Below are 12,040 nucleotides of genomic sequence, written 5' to 3'. Positions count from 1 at the left end.
TCTCTCTCTCTCTCTCTCTCTCTCTCTCTCTCTCTGCCCCTTAGTCGATCGTAAGTTAGCGGTAAGTATCCACTTACCGCGAGTTAAACCGTTTAAGCTTTCAGTTACGAAGGAAGGTATTTATATGGCCTCGAATATTGAATAATCGTTAAATGTTTGTGTGCGCGTACTATACAGGGTGTTAATATATTCGTGGATTATCTTTTAGAGATCGAACGCAAATAAATGAAAAAGTTTCTATATAAAAATGTCGATCAAAGTACATAAAACTCTTTAAGAATTATTTTTATTTTCATTTCACATATAATTGCGTAATGCTCGATTTTATGTAATCCTTCGATTAATCTTTTTACCTTATTTATAATGTCAAGTTACTCAAAGATAGGATTAAATAAGACTTTAAAAATTATTCTTGTCCCAATATCAATTTCATAATTTTTATTTCAAGTTACAAATAATAATTTTATATGCAAGGATTTCAGTGACAATTTTTTTAGAAAAATACAAAACGTGTTGATTACAAAACATATTGTAACTTTATCGTACGTAACGTTTTCATTCCTACATCGATACTCTTTCGAAAAATTGTCGAAATTAGAAGTTAAACGCGTCCTATCACCGCGCGCCCCTTAATCGCTTTAACTTTACGACTATATACAGTCTGGAAAATAGATCTAATAAGACAGTGTACGGGGCATTGCAAAGGCTCTGGCGGAATCAATTTCATTTTTCAATTTCATCCGGCCTCGTGGAAGGAAAAGCCACCTCGAGCAAGGAAACGTACCATTTTGCGTCTTACGTGTATATATATATATATATAGTAGGAGGATCAGAAGCTTTGCTCTATGATTACGTGAGCTAGTTCGAGCCGGACAGACAATAACGCAACCCAACCCGACCTAACCCAAATAACTTCATCTTGCCCAATAATACTGGCCGCTCCTGATATTTCCAGCATCGAGATGGCGCAATCCCTCGACCGAAAATTTACCAGGGGTCACTAGAAAAAGGTACATGTCGAAAACGAAATTTTCATCGAGTTCGAATAATAACGATAATCGATCGTTTTTATATCTATCCACCTGGTATATCGCTCGAATTTTGCTCGAATCGTACGCGAACGAATTTATTTTTGAATACGTTTGATGGTTACGTTAGGTTAGGGATGGGATCGAGTGTCTCGCGAGTAGATTTGAACTTTTACCCTGGGAATGCTTTAAAATATACAATCTTTAATATTATTTTTTCGTTTCAAGATTCGATATGTAATTTGTATATATAGATATACTTCAAGTATATAATCGTTTAAATATTAGTTGGATTATTATTGGATGTTATGAATGTTGAAATTGACTCGAAATTTGTACATATTGAATCTCGATCTCATCTCTAGTAATTACCATTCAATATACATCGCTATAAAATTATATACACGCATTATCGGTTCATCGATCGGCCACGAGTTTTTAATCGAAGATCCACTGGTTCGATCTATTGCTTCGAGTTCCCTTTCCCCGTTCGTCCGTCGATTCGAGTTAAACGAAATTAAACGTACGGTTTGCTTAATAAACGAGATAATCGCGGAATACCCTCGATAAGCATCGAGGATAAAGGGGTCTCGAGGAGAAGTTTTTTGGAAATCTCTCAAGATGGCTCGTTTGATTCTTTTTTTTTCTTCTTCTTCTTCTTCTTTTTGCCCGGTGGGTTCAGGAATTTCGTGAAACATTGACACATGGAGCGGTCGTCGTAAAAATTTACGGTCCAGGTCCGAAGCCGGGCCTTATCTTTACTTTCACACCCTGAATGACCGACACGAATCAGCCTCCTCTTCGGAGGAGACTTGAGACGATCCCTGGTCGGCGCGCTTTAAGAAATCTCCCCTTCATCTTTCTGTTCCAGTCGATGAATATTATATACCGATCGAATTCTTACGAATTTCAACAACATTCTTTTTATTTAACCAACCAAGTATTTCTGAAAAAGTAGAAATTATTTATAAAGGATCTTTTAATTGAAATGAGAAATCGTTAAACATTCGTGAAATCGTCACACGCAAAATGCAAAAGTTGATTTTTCTCTCTTCGTGTCGACCCTCCATCTCACTTTTTTTCACGACCTCGTCGAGGGTTACACGCGGAATCCGGGAATTCCCTCGACTTCGGAATGCCAGGAATACACGATAGTCGAACGTTTATTACAGGCACGGATGACCAAAACGATTTTCCTTTGCTTCTTCAAATACGATCGTAAAAATTCTCTTCGCATATTTGTGAAAAATCCAATAAGGAAGGATAAGAAACAAATCTTGTCTCTCGAAGAAATTTTCGTTCTTGGAAAATTTCATCATTTTCTGGAGCACACTTTCCAAAAACAAATTTGTCCATTTTTACCAATATTAATTTCCAACGCGATAACAATCCCTTCGATGCCTTCCCTCTTATTTCATCGATTTTGCCTCTCTCTTTTCCCAGAAAGAAATTAATTCGTGTTTTTATTTACACGCTCGTTAGAATTCTTTATAGGATTTTAAAAACCCTCCCAAAAGTTGTACGAGTTTCGTACAGGTGCCCAACTATGTCGTCCCCTATCGCGATCACAATAAATTCGTGCAACATCGTCTGAAGCGTTCGTCTCTCCGATTGTTATCGAGCGGCGGTGAAGTGGCGTGATTTATCGCGAATGGATTCGGTTTAACAGGCGATCTCTTCCACGGGGAGGAAGGTAAAGGGAGGGGGATGTAATTAGGGTGGCGTGCCCGTCTTGTGGAAACGTTTTCGTTTGGCATCTTGTTGATAATACCGCGTCCAATTAGCAGGTGGCTCGAAATGCGCGGCTCTCACGTCACTCTCCACGTTCTCATTTGTCAGCCGGCGGTCGGCTAACCTCCTCCCTCCTCGCTCTGATGAAAGCCATATTGCACGTAAAACTTTCTCTCCTTCGATTATTGCGAGGAGAGGCGACCTTGTAACAAGATAAGCCGATCAGAAATAGGAGCACGCAGGGGCTTCTTCTTCAATGGCGTTGAAACTTTAACGCAACATCACATCAGATGGAGAGGGGATGTTAAAAATGATTCGACGAATTTTGCTGTACGATTGAATTTAACCATTTTGGAGACATGGATGGCATTGGGTGAATATATATATTAAAGACGGATGTAAAAATTAATTGGATCAATTGGAGCAGTACTAGTTAGAAATTGGTGATGGTCTGGTTGATTGTTTCTGGGTTGAATGATACGATAACACGAAGTAATTTAATATAATTTAGTCGAGATAAATATTAGAAAATTATTATATATATTAAATTAATTATATTCCCCAAACGAGACAAGTGAATCTCTGATAGGGAAAATTTATTAGCGTTTTTGTCATAACAGTTTTATTATTATTCTCAATTTTGTCAATTGAAACCGTCATTGCGCGTATTATAAAATATACGAAATTTAAACTATGATAGAAGTGCCATTATCGATATCTGATTCAAATATATGTTCAGGAAACGAGATAAAACTATTTCACATTTCACATCCCGCAGATCGTTTCGTGCATTATTACAATTCCAAGCAGCTATTTTTCCACGATATTGTTTCCTTTGAAACATCTCCAAATATCTTTTCAAGGGAAATGGCGCCAAATAACGAAGGAAGCGGTAAACCATTCGCTCGTCACAGTTTGTTATCACAACGTCGCGGTTAGTAAAATAGCAATGCCCGCATAAACCCGTGCGACTTGTCTCGCTTGATGAGCGCACCGTGACATCAAAGCGTCTCCAGAGTATTCAAAGAAGAAGAAAGAAGGTCTTTCTCATGGTTTCTCTTGGGTTCGACGAGTCGATTCGAAAGGGATTCACCCTTTGATCGAAAACTGCAAACCGATAAATTATAACGCGAGGCGTAAATACACGTTCAGGCTCGATTACCTTGAACTTAAGGGGTGGGGAGAGAGAACTTAAGGAAGGATGGAGAAGAAAAGAGGATCGAAATGACGGACGTGCTCGGGGACGGGAGAAAGGCGACTACTTTTAGCGGGAAAATAAATAGGCGCCATGTTGTGCAAGGGAACGTATTTAAAAATAGTCACAGGACGATTCCACGGACACACTTTGGACGTGTATCCAGGGACCTGATGGGCTTATAGGTACGGTCGTTAGCTTCGAGGAAAAAGCTAATTAAAAAGCCGTAAAGGAAGTGACACACGTGCTGATCCTTCTTTCGAATCCCTTTTCGAAAACGATCCTTGGCATCGGATTCTTGGAACGACGCGGATGAAAATTTATTGGCGAGGTTAATGGGATATTTTCGGATTTTTCTAGTGCTAATTTGCGTTTTTTTTTTTTTTTTTTTTTTTTTTTTTTTCTTTTCGAAAAATTAAATACGAAATTAGAAATACGGAATTTTAGACATTGTATTGTATTGTAGGCAAAACTCGATGTCTCTTATTTCTTATTTTTGTACTTATTAACTTTTAATGTCTCCAATATTTTAGTTTGTCCAAATTTATGATAAATCTACCGATTTCCTTTCTTCTATTCGCAAAGAACTATTGAATTTATACTTTACAGAACAAAGTGAAAATTTTTATCTTAACTTAAGAAAATCGAATTGATTTTACATGTGCGAGGTACATTTTTTTCGATCTCAAGATATTTAACGATAAAAGAAATTTGAAAAGTAATGTTAATTATGAAGCGGATCGATATCGATCGATCCAATCGAGCCAATCAAATTCCTACGAAAACGAAGAGACGATCGCACGAAAATCTTGGGAATATTTTCGGATCGGCCCTAAATCTCGAACGAAGCTCCGCTCTTCGCGCGATTAACAACACGTTGCGAGCGATTTGTCGGCGTTCCAGCGCGAAGAAACATCGCCATGGTCCCCCGAAGAGAACGGCCGTTACTATTTTTGTGCGTTCTTCCGTGGGATACGATCCTCTCGCCGCGATTAACGCTTCCAGTGGAAGGAAGGCCACACCGGCTCGTCATGTATTCGAGGGATGAATTTTACAACGGAGGTATTATGCTGTACGTGTCAAGCGCGTACAGTTGTTCCTTTACCTCGGTTTGAACGGCAAACGATTTGGTGCGGTTTTAATTGTGTAATTGGAAATTTGGTTGCGCGAGGTTGTTTCCAAGCTTTTTTTTTTTTTTTTTTTCTCTTATAGCTTAAAGCTTATAAGTCGACAGGAACGGTTTAAGAATTTAATGAGTAGAGAATAGATATAGAGATTATTAGAATCATTGTTATACACTCGAGTAATTTATACACGAGGATTTCAAGTGGAAAGTATCTTTAATTTTTCTTATAAAGAAAAAAATTCATTCGTTCGCTTGGACGAGGAATTTAACGAGTATATTTTCAATCCTTTTTTTTTTTTTAAATGTAAAGAGATTCTTTCTAAGGGAATCGGCAAGAATAATCTTTTACTTAAGCGTACCGATTCATCGAGTAGGAAATATTTCTTTTATTACGAGATTCTCTTAAAAAGCAGACTCGTAACGTAATAAACGATTCAAAGAAAAAAAGAAAAAGAACCAACTATTTCGTAACCAAGTTACACAAGTGGATCAATGCTTAAGAAAGGGCAGAAAGTAATAAGATCGAGGAGGCTCGAGTAAAAGCGCGATTTCTATTCTCTTTTTTCGAAATTACATCCAATTCTCGTTTGCGCCGATATCGATATCGGCTCTTGAGAAAATTTTCCATTCTCTCAAATTCATTCATGGACGAAAGGGAAAGAGAAAAAAACTGGAGAGAGAAAGAGAGAGAGAGAGAGAGAAATTAGGATATAAGAGAAGGAGGATATAAAAGAAGGATATAAGAGAGATATATCGAAAGGAGGAGGAGAGGGGACAGAGAAGAATGGAAGCGTGGAGTACTTAGTGGGGTGTAAGAAATTCAATTGCTCGGTATAATATCACGGGTGAAGAAGGCAGAGAGAAGCAATCAGAAAAAGCCGCGGGCGATGGCTAAACGATCTGTGCAACGAGTTTATCCGCTTGAAAACCGGCCCGTTTCGCCCCTCTTTTTTTCCCTCTCTTCTCTCTGATATTTGTCGCCCCTGTATATACCGCTCTTACGATTCCTTCTCGTCATTACACGCCTCGATCGTCGCGAGGCGTTGCAAACATCGCTTGGATCGTTTCCGAGTTTACAATACTCGCGAATATATATACACACGAAAGAATGCATGTGAACCGCGTTCCTTCAAATCCTGTTCGGCTATATTCGAAAGAATTACTTTCTCTCAAGATCCGCCTCACTCCTTTATTGCGACCAGGCGTAATCGCTTTGAAGCTATCTCGCGGGTTTTAATTTCGAGATGGTTGCCATGAGAACGTTTTTATCGCGACTTACCCGCGTGTATCGTTTTCGCGAATGAAACGTGTGAATGAAACGATTCGACGAAATAATCGCGCGAGATTTTTTTTTCACGGGGAGAGAAAAAGAGAGAGCATATCTTTTGTGATTCTCAAATCGTTCGCAATGCAATCGAATTTTATATGCATAGTGTCAGAAGAAAATTAAATGGCGATATATATATTGTTTTTTGATCGATCGATTTCTCTTAATCTGATCTGCTCGCGCGGGAAAATGGTAGTAAAAGAATGATGAAAATCAAGGAAAGGAGGTTTCGTTTTTTTTTCGCGTGACGAGTCCGAATTTGGCCGCAAAAATTTTCGAAATTTGTAAAAATAAAATTTGTTATCGATCTTTCTTTGTTGCTAAATTATGCGGTTATTAAATTTTATTGTTCCATGGATAACAGAGATCATTTTGTCATTGAGTGTACATATGATACAGTTTAGTTGATTTCGAGGAAATATTTGTAGCCTCGAATATCGATGCGAATCGCGTTTCGAGTGATTTTAGAGGTGGAAAGCAGTATCGAATCAACGTTCAATGGCTTCGAATATGCGAGTATCCAAAGAGATTTGCTAGCTATATGCCATTTTCGATGAGCATTAATTACAAACCGCGAAATTCATCCGCGGTTTACTCTATGCGGATATAAATTCGCGAAGGGGTGGTTTTTTTCCTGGACCAGTTTTGAAGCAATACTTTTTTTATTCAATCAATGTTTAATGTCCCCATTCTGGAATTTTTATTTCATAAATATTCACTGATAATTTAACACTGTGAATACACTTTTGTTACCTTTTGAAAGGTATATATCGTTCTTTTGGTATCGATGTCAAAGAATATACTTCGAAGAAAAGTGGGAATTTTTTTTAATCGAGCCACGTGAAAACGTCAAGTTATAGGGAAGCCGGACAAAAGGAGGAAAAGATAGACAGCTCGAAAAGACCTCGACCAGTTTTCAGTATCGCATTAGCTCGATCAGGAATGCCCCTATCTCCGTTCCATCGACCTCCTGTCAGCGAGCTCTATCCCGATGAATGTTTAATGTGAATTTAAGACTCGTTCCTTCTCCTTCGGCCGGTCGTCAGCAACGTTTCCCGCTCGTTGTCACGTTTTGGTGGTTTCGGTATAAATTCGCTCGTGGCCGTGGTCATAGTCACGCGAGCGCAGTGCCGTAGACACCGTAACCCCTGGGGGTGGATAAATTTGCATTCAACACGGGCGAATTATACGGCCACGAAAAGAGGCCGGTTTAACTTTCGCGATTCTCGAGGAGGCAGGGAGGGAGAGAGGGGATAAATCGTTTGATGCGCTGTCATCCGCTGTCGCTTCTTCTTCTTCTTCTTCTTCGATTTGGATGATTAAATTGTTAAGAGGATGATTGTTGTTGCGATTTGTTTCGATGCGGGGAATGGAGATTGGAAATATTTGCAAAGATATATTAAACATCGAACGAACAATTCTGTCTGTTATTGCGAGGATTATATTATTACGATTTAATTTCAAATCATTGATTCCAAATAATTTCAAAGCGTTTATAATAATTTCGATTATTGATCAATTATTTCAAATATCGCTTGTAAGTTTTTCTTCGTTTCTGATTATTATCAGAAAACATACGTTGAGCTCGATCTTTCTCAACTTAGAATATTCAATTAACAATCTACTATCACAATCTTCGTCAAATGAAACGTAGAATGTAATGGTAGAATATAAATTATCCTCAAAGTATCTTAAAAAATTAAACATCTACTTTACTTCTGAATTACGTATATAAGTTGGTATATCAACTGGAAGATTAAATTGCAAAAAAAGAAAAGAAAAAAAAATTCTCACTCTATTGTCACGAAATTCCTCGTTCGCGTGACATAAAGAAGATTAATCTCTCTCTAAATTTTGTAGCCGCGTGTAACGCGAGATTGAAATAAAACGAATTTTTCATAGGTTATGAATGGAAATGGGAAACAGTCGATTCGCCATCGGCCCGATCCTCCTTCGCTTGTGTGAGTCGCACAGTCGATGAAAACGACGAGGGCGGGTTGTCGTACGTCTGACGTTGCTATTTACGATCCTGTTGACGCCTGAGCACATGAAATAATATCGCGTGGTGCCAGCCGGCGGCTGCTCCTCGGATAAGAATTATTATGGCGGCCGCAAATAGACCCGTGTATGAGTGTACTTATTATACGTGGTGGTAGAATGGTAGAATGAATTCGCTAGTGCGGGGTGGATCAAAGGGAGAAAGGAAATAAACGAAAAGATGGAGAAAATGCGAGTTCCACGAGTCTGCCACGGTGGAGGAATTTTAATTATCCGTGCCTCGTGGTCGTGGTACGTGCATGATTCGGGGTAATGATAGGTAAACTAGGAATACGGCCTCGAATAACAATGAATTTCTTCCACGCTGCCCTCTTTCCGGTGAATATCTCTCTTTTTCTCAGAAATTTGACCGTTTCGTTTCTTCTGTATTTAATCGCGACATCTATTGTCTTTTTTTTTTTTTTTTTTTTTAATCCCGGCCTTTTTTGTTTTTTTTTTTTTTTAGCCCGGCGTTTTTTTTCTTTTTTTTTTTTTTTTTTTTTTGGATATTTCATGCATTTATGGAAATTTTAAAGAATGCAGTTGATATGAAATAAGGGAATGTTTTAGAAATACAGTTGTAATTACAAAGAGTTATTTATTATATAAATTTTTAGAGTAAAATTGTGAGAATGATTTGTATGCAAGAATGAAATAAATATATCGGAAAATTGCAAAGAAATAACAAAAATTAAACAATGTAATTAATATAATTAATATTGAATCCATATATTTTTTTAATCATCAGTATCAAAAAGTCATCATTTACTTTTTTGTTATAAAATTTTTAAATATTTAAATGTAATAAATTTTTGTGTGAATACAGATCAAAAAATAAATATTTTTATCGTTTTAATTGAAAAAAGAAATTTCTTGGGAAAGAAATTAAAAATTTGTTTGAATTATAAAAAATAATTCTTGCAAATAATAATGAATTAATATAAAATATAAAAATATATATAAATAATATATATAAATAAATATTATTATTTTTTCATGAAAATTACACTTTTTTTAAATAAAACCTATGAAAAAACTTAATATTATTACACTATAACCATCGGACAATGTAATGTATTCTTTCTTTTTCTTATATGCTAACTATATTGAACAATGTGTATATATATATATATATATATATATATATATATAACTATATTGAACATGTGTATATTCAAGCGTGAAATATATTCCAAAATTTAAAGTACGCACAAAACTTACTACGACACCTATTGTTATTATTATCGTTCCGTGACCGCTAGGCGTCGTAATTCGAAGTTCTCTTTCTTACGCGGATCGTCGAGCGAGGCAGACGTGTTTACACCACTGATCGTAAGATATTATTACTGCGCATATTCTAAAAGATTATTAACCTCTTTCTTTCTTCTCTTATTAAATTTCAGACCAGCGTTGCACTCGGTGAGTTCGTTCAAAGAGCAGTGGATGCAAACAACACGTGTAAACCTCTGCATCGAATTAGCAAGAGAAATATGGTTCTAATGCGAATTATTCCACGATGCGGATGCTCATGGAAGAAAGAGGCTCGTGGCGCTACCGATGGAAACGGACGAACAGCACACAAGGAGAGAGAGAGAGAGAGAGAAAGAAGGGGGAGGAGAGGAAGAACGTTGCTCAAACATCCGAGTGTTTATCACGTCGAGTGAATGATTACAACGATGGGTGAGTATTATATGCATTTATTACGCGCGCACGGATGCGCATATACACGTGAAAAGGACAAGTTGGGCGCGTTACGCTATACGTAAAGACCGACATAAATTATCCGCGTAATGCGGACGGGGGAGCGTAATAATAACATTGTCGAGTAGCGAGTGAGAATACACCACCAGGTTTCCCTCGGCATTCCCATTCCATACCGTAGCTCCCAGTTGTCTCAAGGGATTAACTCGCCTCGTGGAACCCATGCTATACGTCTCGTGTTTCCGCTCCAGTGTCTCAAGAAGTCAACCTCGAAAGGTTCAGCCTAGATAGCTTCGCGTTCGTGTTCTATCTTTTAGTGTATGTATGTGTGTATGTGTGTGTGTATGTAACTCGTGTGCACGCATGTGTCAGCACGTGTTATATCTAGCGATGGGATCAAGTACAATATGTATTTATAAATCCAAGTGAAATCGAATGCAAAAAAGAATTGAATATTATAATAAGAAATATTTATTTGCGAAATATTCGTAGTTAAAATAAATATTATGTGATTTCAATTTCCTTCTTCTATTTTATCTTTTTTTATTTATATAATGTTGAAAAATAATATTTTTACGATATGATTAGATTTTACGTTAGCATTGATTAATTTATTAAAATAAACAGAAAATTTTTAGTTTATTCGTCGAATTTCGAATTAATTCGAATATTTTTTAAGGTTTTTTTTTTTCGACGATATTTACGAAAGATTCGAATCTTATCTACTTGTGATATACTTGATCCCATCACTAGTTACACCCACACATACGGTACACTTATGCGTTTCTGTCACGACGTATGAGCTTATGTTTCGCTCTCTCGAAACCGGTCGAACCTTTCCGAAATTCGCATCCGTGGTGGTGCAAGGCCCGTGGCTAATGCCTCTCGGAAGGACCGTGACTAATGGCTGTGTCATCGGATTTCACGAGCTTTCGATCCGCGTTTTTTTTAATTCGATGCATCCATTTGATTTTTCGATTGATAAACGCCGCTATACGTGTGTCACCAGCGTGTATCGAGCCCCTTTAATTCCATCGAACGTCATACGTTACCCAATCTCCTTCCTTTTTTTTTTTTTTTTTTTTTTTTTTTTAATATAAATATTTCCAATTTCATTCCAATAGTTATATCTACATATACTACATTGACATATCCAATATCAATTTCAAATTAAATTTTATTTCCACCGCGGCAAGTAAAGGTATCTATTCCACAGATAGTGTACAATTCAGATAACGGGGAAGTTCGGTTAATCGAATATCCGGATAACGAAAATTCTACGTGTCATTTTACATTTTACGCGCAAAGCACGTATCTTTTAATTTTTAACATCGATCGATTACTCCGTTGTAATTAAAATTTCCATTCCATCCTTCTTAACACTTTCTTAAACATTTCCAATTCCATTTTCAATAATTAACGCATCCTATATTTATATATATATATATATATACTACATTAACATCTATTCGCATTATTGCAAATACAGATAATACATCCAGTTGAGAAAATTTCGATTAATATCCGGGCAACGAAAATTCTACGTGTCATTTTACATTTTACGCGTAAAGCACGTATCTCTAATTTTTTTTTTTTTTTTTATTCACGCCAGCCCAATCGATGCTCCGCGATAATTAAAATTTCGCGGAACTCGATTCGCGTAACGAACGACGGCGTTCGGCTATAATAGTTGTACAACCCTCCGCGATATATGGAGGGCGCCGTTTCGAGTAAATCCTGTGTCCCGTTATCCGGGCCAACGTTTCAATCGAAATAAATATCCGTCGCGCCACGCATCGTTGCTTGGATTAGACGTTCTTTCTGCCGCGCACCGATCGTAAAATCAACGCTCGTAAATTAACATCGAACACCACGTGGCCAGCGTATCGCGCCAT

General features: G+C 37.3%; 1 protein-coding gene and 1 long non-coding RNA gene across 2 annotated transcripts in view; one reads left to right on the top strand and one right to left on the bottom strand.

Annotated features, from left to right (window-relative positions):
• Positions 1 to 12,040, bottom strand: part of LOC102679416 (peptidyl-prolyl cis-trans isomerase E-like) — a 100,104-nt gene that overhangs the window by 33,554 nt on the left and 54,510 nt on the right. The gene's annotated exons all lie outside the window — the stretch shown is intronic.
• The window catches only part of LOC102678848, a 28,822-nt gene that overhangs the window by 16,154 nt on the left and 628 nt on the right, over positions 1 to 12,040 (top strand). Inside the window, exon 3 of the long non-coding RNA XR_004150542.1 lies at positions 9,848 to 10,124. This is a non-coding gene — a long non-coding RNA (uncharacterized LOC102678848). The remainder of the gene's footprint in view (positions 1 to 9,847; positions 10,125 to 12,040) is intronic.

This window comes from Apis dorsata, unplaced genomic scaffold, assembly GCF_000469605.1.
Source record: "Apis dorsata unplaced genomic scaffold, Apis dorsata 1.3 scaffold_248, whole genome shotgun sequence".
Taxonomy (NCBI): domain Eukaryota; kingdom Metazoa; phylum Arthropoda; class Insecta; order Hymenoptera; family Apidae; genus Apis; species Apis dorsata.
The sequence above is the reverse complement of the archived record's forward strand: the minus strand, read 5'-3'. Positions and strand labels throughout refer to the sequence as shown.